Consider the following 18,976-nt stretch of genomic DNA (forward strand, 5'->3'; position numbering starts at 1 on the left):
CACATCGTCCACCTCTCACCCTCACCTCATGGTCTATTTCACCTCTCACCCTTATCTCATGGTCTATATTACCTCTCAACTTATCGTCCAACTCATATTTCATCTACCCATGTTTTACCCAACATATTATGTAGATATAAATACATATACAGTTTAAATCATATAAAACTTGTATAAAATCGTTCATCCAGCATAGATAGCAAGTATACAGGTAATATACACACATAGCACATAGTTTATATAAAATACTTCATATCTATGTGTAAGATGAAAGTAACTATGCACTCACAGCACGTATTAAATACTTCACATCTATGTGTAAGATGAAAGTAACTATGCATTCACTTGATAAGGTGGTGACTCGGTACTCGGACAACGCTTCGTTGACTTTAAAATAATTTACTTCGACGAAACCTACTATTATTACCACTAGATTTTAGTCTAATATTTACCATGACTAATTATTAGTCTTATTATTATTATTATTATTATTATTATTATTATTATTATTATTATTATTATTATTATTATTATATAAGCGTTTAAACAATACTTTCCAACCACTATGTACAGACGGGGGCCAGACATAAAACACCGGAGGGCAGGACCATTTTGGCATATAGAACTTCTGAAATCCAACAACCCTATGCGGCCCTTTAAACCAGATTCCCCGTACCGCGAGTAGTTAAAAAGATATTATAACGACACTTATATAAGTCATAATAATAGCTCAAATATTTATTATAAGTTCATAATAACAATACTAATTTTATAAATAAGCTATATTAAAATAGGTAAGCATAACTTACTTACAAGGGAGTTTTCGCTAGGAGTCGGGCTCTGCAGGGGCAGAACTTCGTTGCTGAATCTTTCTAAAAAAGATTCGTGCAGCGCTTCAGCGCTCACCTTACTATACTAAAACTACAGAAAGAGAAGTCGAATCACGAGGGACCGAAATGCTCGGGGGATAAGAAGAGAAAGACTCTTGAATCAAGAGAATGGTGCAAGAAATATGAGAGCCCAAGCCTCTTATTAATAGTAATTGAATTGACAAAAACTACCCTCCATAATTACTTAATGACCTTATAGTTATATAAACGACTAAACACCCCTTCATAATACTATTTTAAATAGATTTAACGATATTTGTACTAAACTAACGTTGAAAGTACTCAACACTAGTCTTATAATAACCGCATCGTCGATACCTTTCTAATGATATATACATTTGTATATATATGTGTACGTATATATGATTTATACTTTATTTTAATACGTAAATATGCTATTATAATTTGTAACTCGTTCATACGAACTCCATTTTTGACGTTCTTTATATCCACGCGTTGGTATTTACGAGTACTACAACTTTCATTTAGACACCGTCAACTAATTCTCATTCTATCTCACATTTACAAAACTGTATCGAATTTATCGCGCTCGAAGAGTAGGGACCAAGTTTCGTCCATATCTTTAACATACGAGCTCTACTCTCGACATTCTTTATATCCACGTGTAGTTAAAAACAAGATCTAAAACTTTCATTTAGACTCCGTCAGCTAATTCTCGACCGATCTTAAATTTAACAGTAGGAGGAGATTATACTGTTAAATGTCCGCGTAAAATTCATAACTTCTACATACGGACTCCGTTTTCGTCTGTATTTTTACCGTTGAGTTCCTATTAATGAGATCTTCAACTCTCATTTAGGTCGCCTAGGCCAACAACCGCTCGAACTAAAATTCGAGTTTCGGGCCGTGCACTGCTATGCCAAATCTAAGAAAATTCATAACTTCCTCATACGAAGTCAGATTTGGGCGTTCTTTTTTTTGTATGTTCTCGGTTTAACGTATACTACAAATTTTTTTTAGATCACTAAGGCTAAAAAGTCTTCTACCGTAAATTCACTATTTACGTCTCTCGGTGTCGTGCCGGTTTTGCCGTAAAACTTCGACGGGCCATAACTTCTTCGTTATAACTCGGATTTCGGCGTTCTTTATATGTACAGAACCCTTGTAACATATACTAAAACCTGGTTAAGATTAATCCTTCTAAATAATCTTCCATCAAAAACTCATTTTTGATGCTCATCGTCTCTAAATTGACTAGCCTGGATATGCGGGCGTTACATCCTCCTCCATTTAATCATTCGTATTATGTTAATCCTTTAACAAAAGAAGAGATCCACAGAGAACCTTGTATGGTTTATGGTAAACCAGCTGCCGAACAGGCAACTGAGGGTGTTGAGATGAAAGATACTAATGATTCTACTTCCTGTGCAGGTAAAGCAGTAGAGGATGAGAACAAGGAGAAAACTATTGAACAATCCAATGACTCTTTGAACTCTGATTCTGTTGCTTCTAATTCTGTTACTCCTAACAAGCCTGCTGTTGAGAAATACAGGCCACCAACACAAGTTAAACAGAATGCCTGCTACAACTGTGCGTTTGGGAAAAACAATAAGAGACAGGGCAAAGACACGCCACCAGGGGCAGGAAGAAACAATTTCCCAGTGAAGAAAAAGACATGTTTTCACTGTGGAACACCTGGACACATTGCCCGAAATTGTCCAAATCGCGCATACGTTCCCTACTATGCACAAGGGTGGCAGAACGCACCAAGAGGGAGATTTTCCAAAAGAAACCCCTCAAGGTCACGTTTAGACAATGGCGACTGGAATGCCACGAAGGGCAAGAGTTCAACTCCCAAGGCCATGAAATCAACTCCCAAGGGCAAGAAGGGAATGCCGACCCAGAAGCTAATTTCTAGAAATGCTCCAACGAAACCAAAACCGGCTCGGTCAAAGTCATCTCAACAGCAGACCTCAAGTTCAAAATCAAGTGTCGAGGCACCCATCCGCTCGAAAAAGAAATGGGTTAAACCCAACTACAGATGGGTTCTAAAGGTTCACTCTCCCAAATCTTCTAATGATTCTAATATTTCTACATCTTCTGTTTGTGATAAACAGGATATGTCATGGGAGAGAGTACCTTGCAAGGATGAAAAAGGTCAACCCAGTTTCAAAATGGACTGGGTTCCAAAGGCCAACTAATCTCGCTCTGTGTCGGAGCAGCTATGGAGGCATATCATCAGACTTCGGTTTGTTGATAGTAGCTGTTCCAGGCACATGGTAGGAGGCATCTCTCAACCGTACAACACTCAGAACATTTTTTGAGAGTATGTGTCCTTTGCGGGAAGGGAAGAAAGGAAGGTATCACACATGGGGTTAGTGCTTAATGACATGAAGAATTTTCGGATCTGTTCTGAGATTATGCGTGCTATTCTCAGACCTTCTGGATGAAAATTCAATCGGTGACTTACAGTTTGATTTTTCTTCTCGATACTCCTGAGTTTATCTTGCACTGTTTCATTTCAAAGATTTTTTTCTTTCATTTCCTTATATGTCTTTCTTTAGTAGGTTATTTAGGGAAGTGATATGAAGTATAGTGAGGCATCCCCATTTTCACGGCCAGAAAAAACCGATTTTTGTTTATGCTTTGTTTAAAAATCAGAGTAACATTTTAAATAAAAGTGTTGCGGAATTTGTTCCCAAAATAAAATATGATAAAGATTTATCAAAGCATTTCCGTAGAAATGTATTTTATTAAAAACCTCGGGATGTCATGTTCGATACAGATCAAAAGCATAAACAGTACAATATAAGCGTTACTACATTTATTCATATCTACAGGCCTATAGCCGTAATCTCTCATCCCAAACATCATATCTATGCTCGTGCACCACTACCTGTAACACAAGAAACTGAGTGGGTCAGGTTTGGGAGCCTGGTGAGCACATAGGGTTTTCAACCCACAATAAATAAGTTTATTATTTTCAACATCCAACAATAACCCGATTACCCGTTCCCGTTATCCTCACATTACGTCCCTAAACACCTATCATAAGGGACCTAGACTAAGGATCATCATCGGGATGGACACTACTGCCACGGGGGTTCCTCGACAATAAATGTCCTATAGGAAACCATGAGGGGGATGGAGTACACCGGTGAACACATCGTTCACAAACACCTACAGGTTGCGAGCCTGCTAGCGTTCCACTGGACTGTGTAGAAGAGTCTGTGATCGTCATCTATACTCCGCTAGATGACTGGATCACCAACAACATCGAGACCTCTCATCATTTTATCACACATCGTCTTATTACATCTACCCATGTTTTACCCCAACATTTTTGTAGATATAAAATACATATACAGTTTAAATCATTTAAAACATGTATAAAAATCTTTCATCAGCATAGACAACAAGTATTCAGATAATATGCACACATAGCACGTAGTTTATAATAAATACTTCATATCTATGTGTAAGATGAAAAGGACTATGCACTCACTTGAAAAGGTGGTGATTCTGCCCTTGAACAACGCTTCGTTATCTCAAAACAATTATCCCTCGACAAAACCTAGTATCAATACCACTAGGGTTTAGTCTAACGTTAACCGCGACTAATACCTTCAGTCCTTGACAGTTTGTACCGAATATCAACATCTTTCCCAAACGTTCTTCCTTTCGTTCATTCTTTTCTGAAGCTTCTTCTTGAGCTTTCTTGATACTTTCCACAATTATCGAGACAACTTCAATTCTAAACGCTCTTGGCCTTTTCCTTTTAAGATTGACTTTCGGACTGAGAGCATCAGCAACAACATTTGCTTTACCGGGGTGGTAAAGTATCTCACAGTCGTAGTCCTTGAGTAATTCTAGCCAGCGTCGTTGCCTCATGTTCAATTCTTTTTTATTAAAGAGATACTGGAGACTCTTATGATCAGTGAAAAGCTTGCACTTCGTGCCATAGAGGTAATGCCTCCATATCTTTAAGGCAAAAACTACCGCTGCCAACTCCAAATCATGAGTGGGGTAGTTCTTTTCGTGCTCTTTCAATTGTCGAGATGCGTATGCTATCACCTTTTCTCTTTAGGTTAGAACACAACCCAAACCGACTCCAGATGCGTCACTATAGACCGCTAAGTATTCAACTCCATCGGGTAGAGAAAGAATCGGTGCTTCACATAACTTCTTCTTTAGCTTCTCGAATGCTTCTTCGTGCTTCTCGCTCCATGTATAAGTAGCTCCTTTGTGGGTCAAAGCTGTCAATGGAGCAGCTATCGAAGAAAAGCCTTGGATAAACCTTTGGTAATATCCAGCTAATCCAAGAAAGCTTCGAATCTCCGTGGGACTCTTTGGACGTTCCCACTTCATCACAGCTTTGATTTTTGCTGGGTCAATCATTATTCCCTCCTGGTTAACCACATGACCCAAGAATTGGACTTCTCAGATCCAACAATCACACTTGGAGAACTTTGCATACAAATTCTCCTTCTTCAATACTTCCAACACTTCTCGTAGATGCTTGCCATGCTCCTCCTGGCTTTTCAAGTAGATCAGAATGTCGTCGATGAACACTATCACAGATTTATCGAGGAATGGTTTACAAACCCTGTTCATCAAATCCATGAATGCTACTGGAGCATTGGTTAGTCCAAACGACATAACCAAGAATTCGTAGTGTCCATATCTCGTTCTGAATGCAGTCTTCTCAATATCCTGATCTCTCACTTTCAGCTGATGATACCCTAACCTAAGATCGATCTTTGAGAAATAGCTCGAACCTTGTAGCTGATCGAATAGGTTATCAATCCTTGGTAAATGGTACTTATTCTTTACCGTTGCCTTGTTCAGCTCTCTGTAGTCTATGCACATTCGCATGCTTCCGTCTTTCTTCTTTACAAATAGCACCGGAGCTCCCCAGAGTGATGAACTAGGTCGAATGAAACTGTTGTCCAACAGCTCCTGAAGTTGCGTCATGAGCTCCTTCATCTCTGTCGGTGCTAATCGGTAAGGTGCCTTTGCTATCGGTGTTGTACCTGGTAACAAGTCTATCCGAAACTCCACTTGTCTATCAGGTGGTAATCCGGGAAGATCTTCGGGAAAGACTTTCGGATAATCACACACGACCGGTATATTCTGTACCTCTTTCTTTTCCTTCTTAGCATCGATTACGAATGCCAAGTATGATGCACATCCCTTGGACAAACATTTTCTGGCTTTCATCAGGGAGATGATTCCAGAATTTACTTGGCGTTTGTCCCCGTACACCATAAATGACTCTTTTCCGAGTGGGTTTACCCTTACAATCTTCTTTCGGCATTGAATCTCAGCATCGTTGGCGCTAAGCCAATCCATTCCCAGAACGATGTCGAAACTGTTAAATTCTATGGGTAACAGCTCCTCGTGGAATTCATTTCCGTTTATGTCGATGACTATGTTCTTAATATGATCACTAACAGGTACGAACTTGCCACTGGCAACTTCCACAATTAGGGCATTATCAAGTTTTTCTACAGGCAATGCTAATTTCCCACCAAATTTATGCGACACAAAGGAGTAGTTGGCTCCGGAATCAAATAGTATATTGGCAGGCAATCCATTTACAAGAAAGGTACCTGAAGCGACGTCTGCTGCCTCCTTTGCAGCCTCGAGCGTCATCGGGAAGGCTCTTGCCTTCGGCTTCGGTGGAATGTTGGGTCTTCCCGCCTCCTTCTTCTTCGGGTAGTCCCTCGAAATGTGCCCTTCCTCGCCACACCCATAACAGACTTTCTTGGTGAGGGTGCGTTCATTGGCATAGTGCCCGGTCTTTCAACACTTAAAGCAGGTGACTTCTCCGTCGCATTTTCCGGAGTGCTTCTTCTTGCACTTGTCACACCACTTTGCTTCGGCTCCTCCTCCCTTCGAACCGGACTTCGAGAATTTACTTTTCTTGTTGGACCTTGAAGATCCATCAAATTTCCTTTTCTCACCAACCTCGGCCCTCTCCAGACCCCTTTCCTTTTGCTGGGTCTCCACATTCTTAGCTGCTCGAACAACTAATTTCAGAGTGGTTGCCATCTTGACTGTCGGGCCAAAGTCGGATGGCAGTCTATTTGCGAACTTCTCAATTTTGGAGAGTTTGGTTGGCACTAGGTATGGAAACAACTTCATCTTCTTCGTGAATGCAGTAGCGTAGTCGTCAACGCTCATTCTCCCCTTCTTCAGGTTTTGGAACTCATTGTTCACAATCAGATCTATTTCTAAACAGTACTACGCCTTCAGTTGTTCCAAGAACTCATCCCATGAAATCTTTAGGGCTTCTCCTCACGGCATTGTATCCGCCAATAGCTTCCACCAGCTCAAGACTCCAGTTTTCAGTTGTCTTACTGCGAAGACGGTCTTCTGCTTCTCGCTACAGCTGTAGCTCTCGAACACCATCTCCATTTCAGAGATCCAATCCATAATCTCAACAGGCTTTGGGCTTCCTGAGAGACTTGGTGGCTTGGCACCCAAGAAATTCTTATACATCCACCCATCCTTGTCGTTTCCCCTCTCCGGGTCATTCCTTCGTTCTCCTTGAGTCCCAACTTGACTCACATGGCGGCTATAGTTCCCTTCCTCCGATTGCTCGGGAATCAGATCGGGTTGCTCAATGGGCATGGTAGGTTCGTCCCTATTCAATATCTGCCTCATTTCTTCCCTTTGTTCCGCTAACATAGCCCGAATCATGGCTTGTACTCCAGCCATGGTGATTGGCTCGGGTGCAACTTCTACTACAACAGGTATTTGCTGAATCACTGGGGGTTGATTCCTATTCCCATTTGCATTCCCAGCTCCACTGCGGGTTCTTGCCATCTTGATCTATACACCGAATAAAGTGAATTTAGATCTTTATTCAGGATAGACGTTTAAATCATCCTTATTTCTCCGAAACGTTTACATGCTAGTTCTAATATCGTAGTCGTACGTTTAGAATCCTGAACACATAAGGTTTCCAGATCCGGTCTGCAACATACCATAGATCCGAACAAGTAACATCATATAAGGCATCGATCATTTTGCACATAAAGCATATTAGGCATACTTTCCTAACTAAGCTAGTGCTCACATCTCACAATCATCGCTTAGCATTCTAAGTTTAAGTCTAGAAATCCTACAAATTCCTAGTTCGCTTAAACTAATGCTCTGATACCAACTGTGACATCCCCATTTTCACGGCCAGAAAAGACCGATTTTTTGTTTATGCTTTGTTTAAAAATCAGAGTAACATTTTAAATAAAAGTGTTGCGGAATTTGTTCCCAAAATAAAATATGATAAAGATTTATCAAAGCATTTTCGTAGAAATGTATTTCATTAAAAACCTCGGGATGTCATGTTCGATACAGATCAAAAGCATAAACAGTTCAATATAAGCCTTACTACATTTATTCATATCTACAGGCCTATAGCCGTAATCTCTCATCCCAAACATCATATCTATGCTCGTGCACCACTACCTGTAACACAAGAAACTGAGTGGGTCTGGCTTGGGAGCCTGGTGAGCACATAGGGTTTTCAACCCACAATAAATAAGTTTATTATTTTCAACATCCAACAATAACCCGATTACCCGTTCCCGTTATCCTCACATTACGTCCCTAAACACCTATCATAAGGGACCTAGACTAAGGATCATCATCGGGATGGACATTACTGCCACGGGGGTTCCTCAGCAATAAATGTCCTATAGGCAACCATGAGGGGGATGGAGTACACCAGTTAACACATCGTTCACAAACACCTACAGGTTGCGAGCCTGCTAGCGTTCCACTGGACTGTCTAGAAGAATCTGTGGTCGTCATTTATACTCCGCTACATGACTGGATCACCAACAACATCGAGGCCTCTCATCATTTTATCACACATCGTCTTATTACATCTACCCATGTTTTACCCCAACATTTTTGTAGATATAAAATACATATACATTTTAAATCATTTAAAACATGTATAAAAATCTTTCATCAGCATAGACAACAAGTATTCAGATAATATGCACACATAGCACGTAGTTTATAATAAAAATACTTAATATCTATGTGTAAGATGAAAGGGACTATGCACTCACTTGAAAAGGTGGTGATTCTGCCCTTGAACAACGCTTCGTTATCTCAAAACAATTATCCCTCGACAAAACCTAGTATCAATACCACTAGGGTTTAGTCTAACGTTAACCGCGACTAATTAATAGTCTATCTATTATTATTATTATTATATAAGCGTTAAACAACACTCTATATAACTCATAATAGTAGCCTAAATAATTATTTTAAGGACCTAATAACATTACTATAATTATTTAAAAGCTATATTAAAAATTCCATAGGCGTAGCTCACTTACAGTGGATTTTAAAGAAAGTCGGGCCTCGCTTGGAGCAGCGTTTCCGAACCAAAAGACCCTTTTTCTCGGGACTCCGGGAGCCTCGGGGCTTCCTTTGGGTGCTAGGGGGTTCCCTAGGGTTTAGGGGGCTTAAGATAGGCTAGAGAGAGAAAGAAACTAGAGAGAGAAGTGAGAAAGGTGTGAAAAACTCGGAACTCTCATCCCCCTTTTATAGCCTGCGAGGCCTCGGATTACGCTGGGCGTAATCCTTGGCTACGCTGGGCGTAGTGCTCGGATAAGGATGCCAGCTCGCATCCAGCTGTCTCGCACGTGCCAGTCTCGGAAGTGGATAAGAGCCGAAGTACGCTTGGCGTACTTGGCCTCGGACGCGGGGCGTAGCGAGGTATGGCGTGTCACTCATCCGAAGCGAGACCGTGGGGAGCAAGGGAAGGCTGGGATCGTGCCACGTCATCGTATCTTACATTAGATTTCGCAAATTGCACACTCGACTTTAAAAATTCGTAACTTTCACATACGAGCTCCGTTTTCGACGTTCTTTATATCCACGCGTAGGTGGGAATGTAGTCTACAACTTTTATTTAGACTTTGTCGGCTAATTTCGACTTTATTTTGAAAGTTATATTTTTAATAGGCCGGGACAGGATTGGTCCGTTAAAAATTCATAACTTCTTCATCTGACGTCCGTTTTCGTCTGTCTTTTTATCGTCACGCTACTATTAACGAGATCTTCGACTCTTGTTTAGGTTGTGTTGGCTAAAAACCGCTCGATCTAATATTCGAACTTTGGGCTGTACACTGCTAAGCTGAAACTTCGAAAAATCATAACTTCCTCATACGAAGTCAGATTTGGGCGTTCTTTTTATGGACGCTCTCGGTTTAACGTATTCTACGACTTTCATTTAGATCGCTAAGGCTAAAACTCGTTCTATCGTAAATTCACTATTTACGCTTCCCGGTATCGTGTCGGTTCCATCGCGAAACTTCGACGGGTCATGACTTCTTCGTTATAACTCGGATTTCGGTGTTCTTTATATCTCCGGAATCCTTGTTTCGACCACTACAACTTTATGTAAAGATATCGGGTTTATCTCACACTTTAATTTTGACGCTTATTTTTATTCTTTATTTATTACACATTTATAAATAAGTAATAAGCATATAAATACACATAATTCACATAGTACTCAAATAATTCCTTTTTATTACTTCAAAAAGTGTTACAATAGTTGACCTAGACTATTACATCGTCTAAAAATGCTTAGCCCCGAAACCCGGGCTTTACATATAGTGCTAAAGGGCAATTTATGATGCGTGTAATGCACTAAAGCCAAATTGTCTAGACTCTGTATTCAATGTGCTGGTAGGTACAAAGGATTCAAAAGGACTAGAATTAGTTTAAAAAATTGAAAGGACTTGACTAATATGAACTTAGATAGTTTCATTTGGACTGACCATATGACGCTCGGGTAGATTGAGCAGTGAGATAAACATGGGAGCCTGCGAAATACACTAAAAGTTAATTATCTAGAACTGTGGCTGAACATTTCCTTGATGTATGGACTCATGTCCTTAATTTCGGTATTGATAGCGCAACTGGGGGTTCTGATAAAGTAGGTCTGTAGGAAATTATTTTCTTGCTTTCTATCTGTCAGTCATATGTTGCTTCCTTTGCGTGATTAGAACATATTTGACCTGGAATGCAGCATATGCAACTCTATATCTATGCATTTCCATATCTATGAAATTCTTTCTATCCTGTTAGCCATATGTTGTTCCCTCTGTGTGATCGGAAGATCCGACCTGGGACACAACATATGCACTCTACTATCTCTCTAAACCCCTATCTATGTTAGTCATATGTTGTTCCCTCTGTGTGATTGGAAGACATCTGACCTGGGATACAACATATGCACTTCTATATCTGACTTCTTTCTTAATGATTGAATAATCACCTAAAGTAAGGAGTTCTTTGGAAGTTCTTGATTACCGGGGTATATCGGGAAGTGGAAAACATGTTCTAGTACATCTAAAATTGAACCATTTAATAGGTTGTCTGTAGATCTTGCTGCTTAATTTAAGTGGACAACAATATCCTTAGTCGTCGTCAGCTAAATGTCCATTTAAGAATATATATCACAATGACTTGTCACTTATAATCTGTCCAAATTGTCAACATCCTTTGTGTTTAAGTGGTCCACAATACCGGTGATTGACCAGATCTAGACATGCAGGCCTGTGCTGATAAACGATATTGGATTGCTTGATAACTTTGATCCCAAATATTTTTGTTTTTGTTAAATTTGTTCATAGTTTTCCTCTATGCACAAATTTAGGGGGAGAATTAAAAAAATTCAAAAATCCGAAAAATTAAAAAAATCCAAAAATAGTGTTATTTCTGTTTTATTTTTTGTTCAGAAAATCAAAAATATTTTTGTTTCTGTTTTATTTTATCAGAAAATACAAAAAATCCAAAAATATTGTGTGCTAAGTTTTCTTTTAGTTTTGTTTTGTCTTGAAAAGTGAATTCAGATGTAGACGAGACTCATGGAGACTGTATCGAAAACTTCTGAGCCAAAGCTTCATCCGTGATCATCGAAGAATTCTCATTTGAAGGAGAAAAAATGAAAACTATTCTTTCAACATTCAATCCTTCAACCCCAGAAGCAAGGTGAAGCTGCACCTGAAGATTATGTGACAGATTGCATTGAAGCCTCCTCAATCAATTTGCTGCTATTCTTGAACCTGCTGAAGTGATCAAGAAGATTAGTTATCTCTGATTTTCTCTCTGAAGATTCTCAAGCTGAAAGCGTTATCTTTCAAGAATCTTTTCAAGAAGTCTCCTCACCCAACGTGCGTTCAATGCTAAATTCAAAAGAAAAACCCAACTGCTCAAGATGAAGTCATTTATTGAAGATTCATCATGTTCATCTTGAAGTTGTGAAGAATTTGAAGATTAATGTTGAAGCCAAGCTCCCAATGAAGACTGACAAGAAAGGCCGGCTACTTTTTAGGGGGAGCTTGTTGGGTCAATTAGAAAAGAAACCTATAAACCAAGGGGGAGATTGTTGGGTCAAAATATTGGTTTATACTTTGCTTTTATAGGAAAATATATATATTTTATGTAGTTTTTGTGTATTTGTGTACAGCCGTACTCCTGTGTACGGCCGTACACGGGTGTACGGCTGGTGATCCTATATATAGGGTGAGGGGTGCATGAGAGTGTATGGCCAAGGAGCTTAAGTGTGTGTATTCTAAGGTGTTCTAGAGAGAGAAACTAGAGAGAAGAATAGCGTGTGTGAATCTATTGTAAGGATCTTCATTCATATTCATTCAATACATCATAGATTCACTTATTCTTCTTTTCCTTCTCTTCTATTTTGATCTGACATCATCCGTTTGATTGGGATTCCGCACCATCAAACGGATCTGATTGATACACAAGCTGATTGGGGACTTACAACTCAAAACATGTAATTTCTTCATTCATCATATACCTAAAAAGGAAACGTGAGAACCTGAAACGAACCAAGCTATGAAAAGGTTATGTGGAATTACAGTGATACCGAAAAGTAATTTTTCTTATTAATAAAAATATATAAACCGAAATAAGTTTCATGGGACACATATTATTGATATTGAGTAGCCTGAAAAAAAATAAACTTTCAAAAAAAATACACAGGCGTAAATGTAACAACCAAGAATAATTATATTTTATGTAGAAAAAGAGATCAAAGCGAAAAAAAAGATCATTGTTCTTGAGGAGCTTGAACCGACCAACCCCTCAAAAAGTTGGATGGTTGAACGACACTTAATAGCTCTCCAATAATACTTTGGATAATATAATAGATAATATCCATTGTTTTAATCCTTATGCAATTTATTAAAAATCCACATCAAAGTTTCTATAAAATTCACTCATGCGAAGAGAATATGCCCACCATTTACAAATTTAATATATACACCGGTATATAGAAATTCAAGAATAGAAATCCACAATTTTTTATGTAACCTTAAAATATACATAGATATATGGAAAATCTTGAATAAAAAGAATGCTCAATCATTATAGAAAAAATTAATAGAAAATCAAGGATATAGAGACCCACCATTATGTGATAATCCCACCGCTAAAACCCAAAACACCTTTCGAAATCTACAAGGAATCCTTCCTATGAAGTTTCGATTTCAAAGATAAATAAAGAAAGAAAAATAAACTAAAAGATTAAAACCGAAGTTGAAATATGTTAAAAGAATGTGGAATCGTGAAGTGTGGTGAATCAAGTGACAAGAATGTGAAACGATAACATATATCAACTTTTTTTATTTTTTAGTCCACTTCTACAATTTTGATGGTTGACTTTTTAATATAATTTTATATTCATGTTAAAAAGAAACAAAATGTGATTGATGTTTCCTTCCTTAAATATTTTCGTTGATTATTCTTTACCATAATTATTTTTGTTCATAAAAATATGAGTGATTTGTGCATAACAAATTTGTACATTAAGTTATCAAACATATACCTCTTAAATTTCAAGAAAAATTGAATATGCTTTATAATATATATATATATATATATATATATATATATATATATATATATATATATATATATATATATATATATATATATAGAGAGAGAGAGAGAGAGACTTAGCATATAATATATAACATATACAACTTAGCATGTTGGGTCCACAACCTCCAGGTTGGATTACCCTGCCTACAACCTCCCGGTTGGATTACCTTGGCCCACCAGCTCCTGGTTGGAATACCCTGGGCCACAACCTCCCGGTTGGATTGCCCCGGTCTGTTGACTGATAGCACAAAGCAGTAGTCTCAATATCAACATAACATGTCGACATATAAGAGATAACAAACATACTCAGCAGACAAATAATCATACAACTAGTAATCACAGGTAGTCATACAGTTCTACCAGTCTAACGCCTATCAGCAACTATCATATAATCATACAGATCTACCGCATGCTCAACATATCATCAAATAATATATAGCAGGATATCGAACCAATGAGTCGGCCTTGGTGCCTTCGACCCGCAGTACAGTGAGGAAAAGTCGCCTCTCAGTCTAAAAAGATAGTTGAATAGGACACAACTCCGAATATCAGCTCAAATGGTTATCTATTCATCAAATAATGACCAGTCTTAATTACCACTCAAAATACCCAAAATACCCTTAGGTCAACTTGGTCAAAAGGTCAAAGTCAAAAAACTAGCTGATTCAACCCATTTAAGTACGCTAGGTGTTCCCAGTTGAATGTCTGAAAGGACAGCCTATTGTTGGATTAGGTGTCTAAGCCCATAACTATAATTGGTATGTACTTGACCCGATAGTAGCATGGTCCATTTCGGGTTGCCTTCATCAAAACAATTTGATAGGATGGATATTTGAGTAAGAGGTTATTTGTGATTTATTAATATATTATAAGTATAATATATTAATTGAGAAATCATATTATTTAATTATTATTGATCAAGAATTAATTTGGAATTAATTTAGTGATCAAAAGAGACTAATTAAATTAACGGGGGCTGATTATGTAAATTAGTGAGACATATGGTTTGTGCTAATGATCCATGATTAATTTGTAATGGGCTAAGATTATGTGAAAGTCCATAAATTATTAGTCCAAACAAGTTATGGATCATAAGCCTAAGTGTAAGAATTAGGGTTACATATAACTCTTAGAATTCTACACTATATATGTAACCCAATAAAGCCAAAAATCGACCAAGGGTGGATTATTATAAGAGATGGACGATTTTGTGTGCTCCATAACCTCTCTCATTATTCTCCATTTGTTCATGGTGTTTGTGACTTGTTTGAGGCATCACACCTAAGGTGCTAAGCTCTTGAAAGGCCAACAACTACAAGCTACAAACAAGAGGTATTCTTCTAACTAGTTTTATGATTCATGTACCATATTTGTATGCTAGATAGGTTTCATGCTTTGGATAATTTTTGTTGCATGTATAACTAGAGAAATTTAGATCCAAAGAATTAGGGTTGTATGTGCACTATAGGAGTGTTATAGTACATAAAACCCAACAGTGGTATCAGAGCCATGGGTTGTTTTATGTTATATTGATGCATGGCTAATTGTTCAAAGTTGAAGCAAGTCGAAAAACTGCACTCTGACAGAAGGACTCGACGAGTCCATACATGAACTCGACGAGTCCATAAGCTGACTCGGTGAGTCGGACAGCCTGTTTGTAGTTTTTCGGGTTTTTTGGCCTGTTTTGGATTAGGATCATTACCACAAACTGTTTTGGTTCATAAAATTTGATTTTTTTTGATATGGTAATGATCATCCCCATCCAAAAACATGATGATTGCCAAATTTTAAGATAATTACTTGATTTTGTGAAAAACTAATTATTTGTAAACTTTGAATCATTTTGCTATAAGAGTTGCATTAGGTCAAATTGGTAAAAGATAAAGAATATATGATTATTTTTATTAGTTTTAAATTTGATCTAAATGTTTTAAGAGGTTACAAAACTTGTCATCAAGTTTTGGAACTCAAAAGTTTTTAAGGAGTTACAAAATTAAGTCCATAAGTTATGGAATCCAAAGGTTTTCAAGAGTTTCATAACTTGCCCTCAAGTTATGGAATATGAAAAGTCTCATTCATGAAAACATTAACTCTTGTAATTGAAAGTTTTCAAAAGATTCAATTCTTAGGTTCATAACTTAAAAATTAATTAAATAGTTTTTAATTTTGAATTTTTATATTTAGCACCTTGATGTTTTGAATAGTTCAAATCACATCTTTATGGATTTCATTAAATTAATTAAATATTTAATTAAAAGAGAAGATTAATAAATCCATAATAACATGACTTAATTTTAATTTAATTAAGAGTATAGTTTAATTAATAGATTAAACCACAAAGTATTTTAAAAGTTTAAAATACATCCTTATACTATATACAATTAAAAGTTTATTATATTATATATGTATAAGTTAAAAGTCAGTCTTATCGTTAGTAGGCCTCATTCACGAAGCTAGTTTATAAGGGGTGTTTAAGGAAATTGCCTATAAAATGGCGATTGAATGGGTATCCACTCTTATCCACCGCACTCTTGACTAGTGGAGGGTCGTTAGCCGAACGAGTTTGACAGGACATTTAAATCCTCAGTAAAATTATTATGAAATACAAAGTAACTAAACACTTTATAAATTCCCAATCTTAGTTACTTTAGGAAAAATGTGAATTTGATGCTAACCCATGAAATTGCACATTACGCCTTATTGGTCAGTTAGTGGAACGTGTGTGATTAACCGGCGCACTAATGTGGACTAATGAAGGATGACAATGGGTTTCTCGTAAATTATCATTGATCAATGGAGCATGTATGGTTAACCGGTACATTGATTAGGTGATTAATGACATCGAGAGTACCAAGATAATTTTAATGGTTATTCATACCTTGTTTGTGATCCTCGGCATCCCAATCACAAACATGAAGGGCGTAATCGAGATTAAACATGCCATTGACAAGTTCACTGAATCTCAAAAGAATCTAGGAATTTCAATTCATTTAAAACCTAATATTCAATTTCATTTTTCATAGTGGAAATTGGTAAATCATCATTTACCTACCTTTAAATATTTTACAATTGGATTACGACATCCCTCTTCCGAATTGTAGAATATTGTTTTGGGTCCTAGCCTTAATATTTCATTTTGGGTGTTATATTAAGGACTTAAATCAACTAACTTGAATTTATCCCTTGTAGATGTCTAGTTCTGACAACTATGGTCTTCCCGAATTTTATAGAAAAAGATTTCCTCATGAAGATGATGTTCCCAGAAATCATACTTCACTTCCTCCACCTCCTCCTATAGTTCTCCCTGACCCACATGTTCGTCGACTTGAAAAGTTCAAGGTCACTCAAACCCTATTGGCTAGCAAACACAAAGATGGAAAGTCTATGTATGCACACGTCTTGGAGATGAAGTCACACATTGACAAGCTGGGAATGTTAAGTGTCGTTGTCTCGAGGAAGTTGGTTGTTGACTTGGTTCTTCAATCACTTCCTAAGTCATATAGTGAGTTCGGTAAAGATTACTATATGACAGACCACAACGTGACCCTTATCGATCTTACCTATTTGCTAATTGCTGCTGAATCAAAAATGATTTGGCGCACTGGTAATGCAAATTTAATTGGAAGATCTACTTCCCAAACTTCCATGGACATTGAAAATGACGACATTGGAAGTCCAGAAAAGCTTTCTCTTCCCAATGGAAAGGGATTGGCCAAGGTCAAACTGTTTGACCAAATGGTAAAGAGAAAGACTAAGTATGAGATTGTCTCGTGTGCCATTCCAAAAGAGTCTGTTTGTTACTACTTCCAAGAGAAGGGGCATTGGTTGCGAAGCTGCCTTATTTACCTGAAGGATCACAAGGATGGTAAAGTCAAAGTGTTTGACTCTGCTTCAGGTAAGTACACTATCTAACTCTATTAAGTTCCTATTTGAAGATTCTTAATACATGATGTGATGAAATCACATTTTGATGTTTTGTAGGATTGAAGAAGAGAAAGGAAGCTTCAAGAAAGAGTAGGCTGAGTCTGATCACGAAAAGATGGATTTCGATCGCATGATTCAATGATCAGAATTATGAGCTGCTACTTAGGAGTTATGATAGATTGCTTAGAAATATGTAGTAACATAGTTTTCATTTGTAGTTGCATTGTAAGGACAAGTTTTTCCGCAGTTTTATAAATAAAGAAAAATTTTATTTTATCTTATTTTTATATTTCCTTACAATGGCATTTGTGAAAATTGATATTTGTATGTATCTATTTTTTAGCAATACGGATTTGATTCTTTCGTTTGTGGTGGTGTCAAAATTTTACCAAATAAGGAAAGATTCTCGTCACCAAGTTTCAATTGGACAGAAACTTGGAATCATGAAACTTGTATTGTATGATGAATGAGAACCTTCGTCTTTTGGAAATTAAGACTAATTCCTTGTTCACATGTATATGTGAGTCAAGTGAAGGACTAGGGGATCGGGTACACTTGGTTGGGCACGGGTCAGGTCCACCACAAAGAACGATAAGACTATTCGTCATGATTTACTAAAGGTTTAGTAAATATGGTTATGCTTACAAGATTAAGTGTAATTCTGAATCATTGAAAAAGTTTCAATCTTTGGCAGAACGAATAAGAAGAATCAATTAGGCAGAAAGATAAAAAGATTCTCCAAACTGAAAGGAAAGGAGAGTACTTGAGTATCGTGTTTTATGATCATCTTAGTGATTATGAAACCATATCACAATTGATCCTCTAAGGACATCTTGGTGCATTTGTATGGCTAAGAAGAGGAATCGTGAATTGTTGAAATGGTCAAACCAAGAAGATGAGCCATACTTAGTTTTAAAATCAAGCCTAAGAGTCATACTCCAAGATTGTGACTTGAGTGACATATCTTAAGAAGGTTTATAACACATTTAGAATTGGTAGTTGTGATGTCTTTAAGACAAAGACCAACTAGGACCAATTATATGAAGTCTTTCTCCTTGATAAGAATTCACACTAACTCTTGAATATTTGTTTGTCAAGGAGTGTTTCTTGACAAGAGAATCTTATATGTCAAGAGGTCAGTGGGAGTCTTAAAGATCTTGAAAATTTTCAGGAACTAATCAAGAATAAACCTATTGTGTATCACTAGCTCACGATTTGAGGTTTGTAACCGATCGTGTTGACATATTCTTGTTTCTGTGCTTATT

This window comes from Lactuca virosa, chromosome 1 (assembly GCF_052849685.1).
Source record: "Lactuca virosa cultivar CGN04683 chromosome 1, Lactuca_virosa_CGN04683_v6, whole genome shotgun sequence".
NCBI lineage: Eukaryota > Viridiplantae > Streptophyta > Magnoliopsida > Asterales > Asteraceae > Lactuca > Lactuca virosa.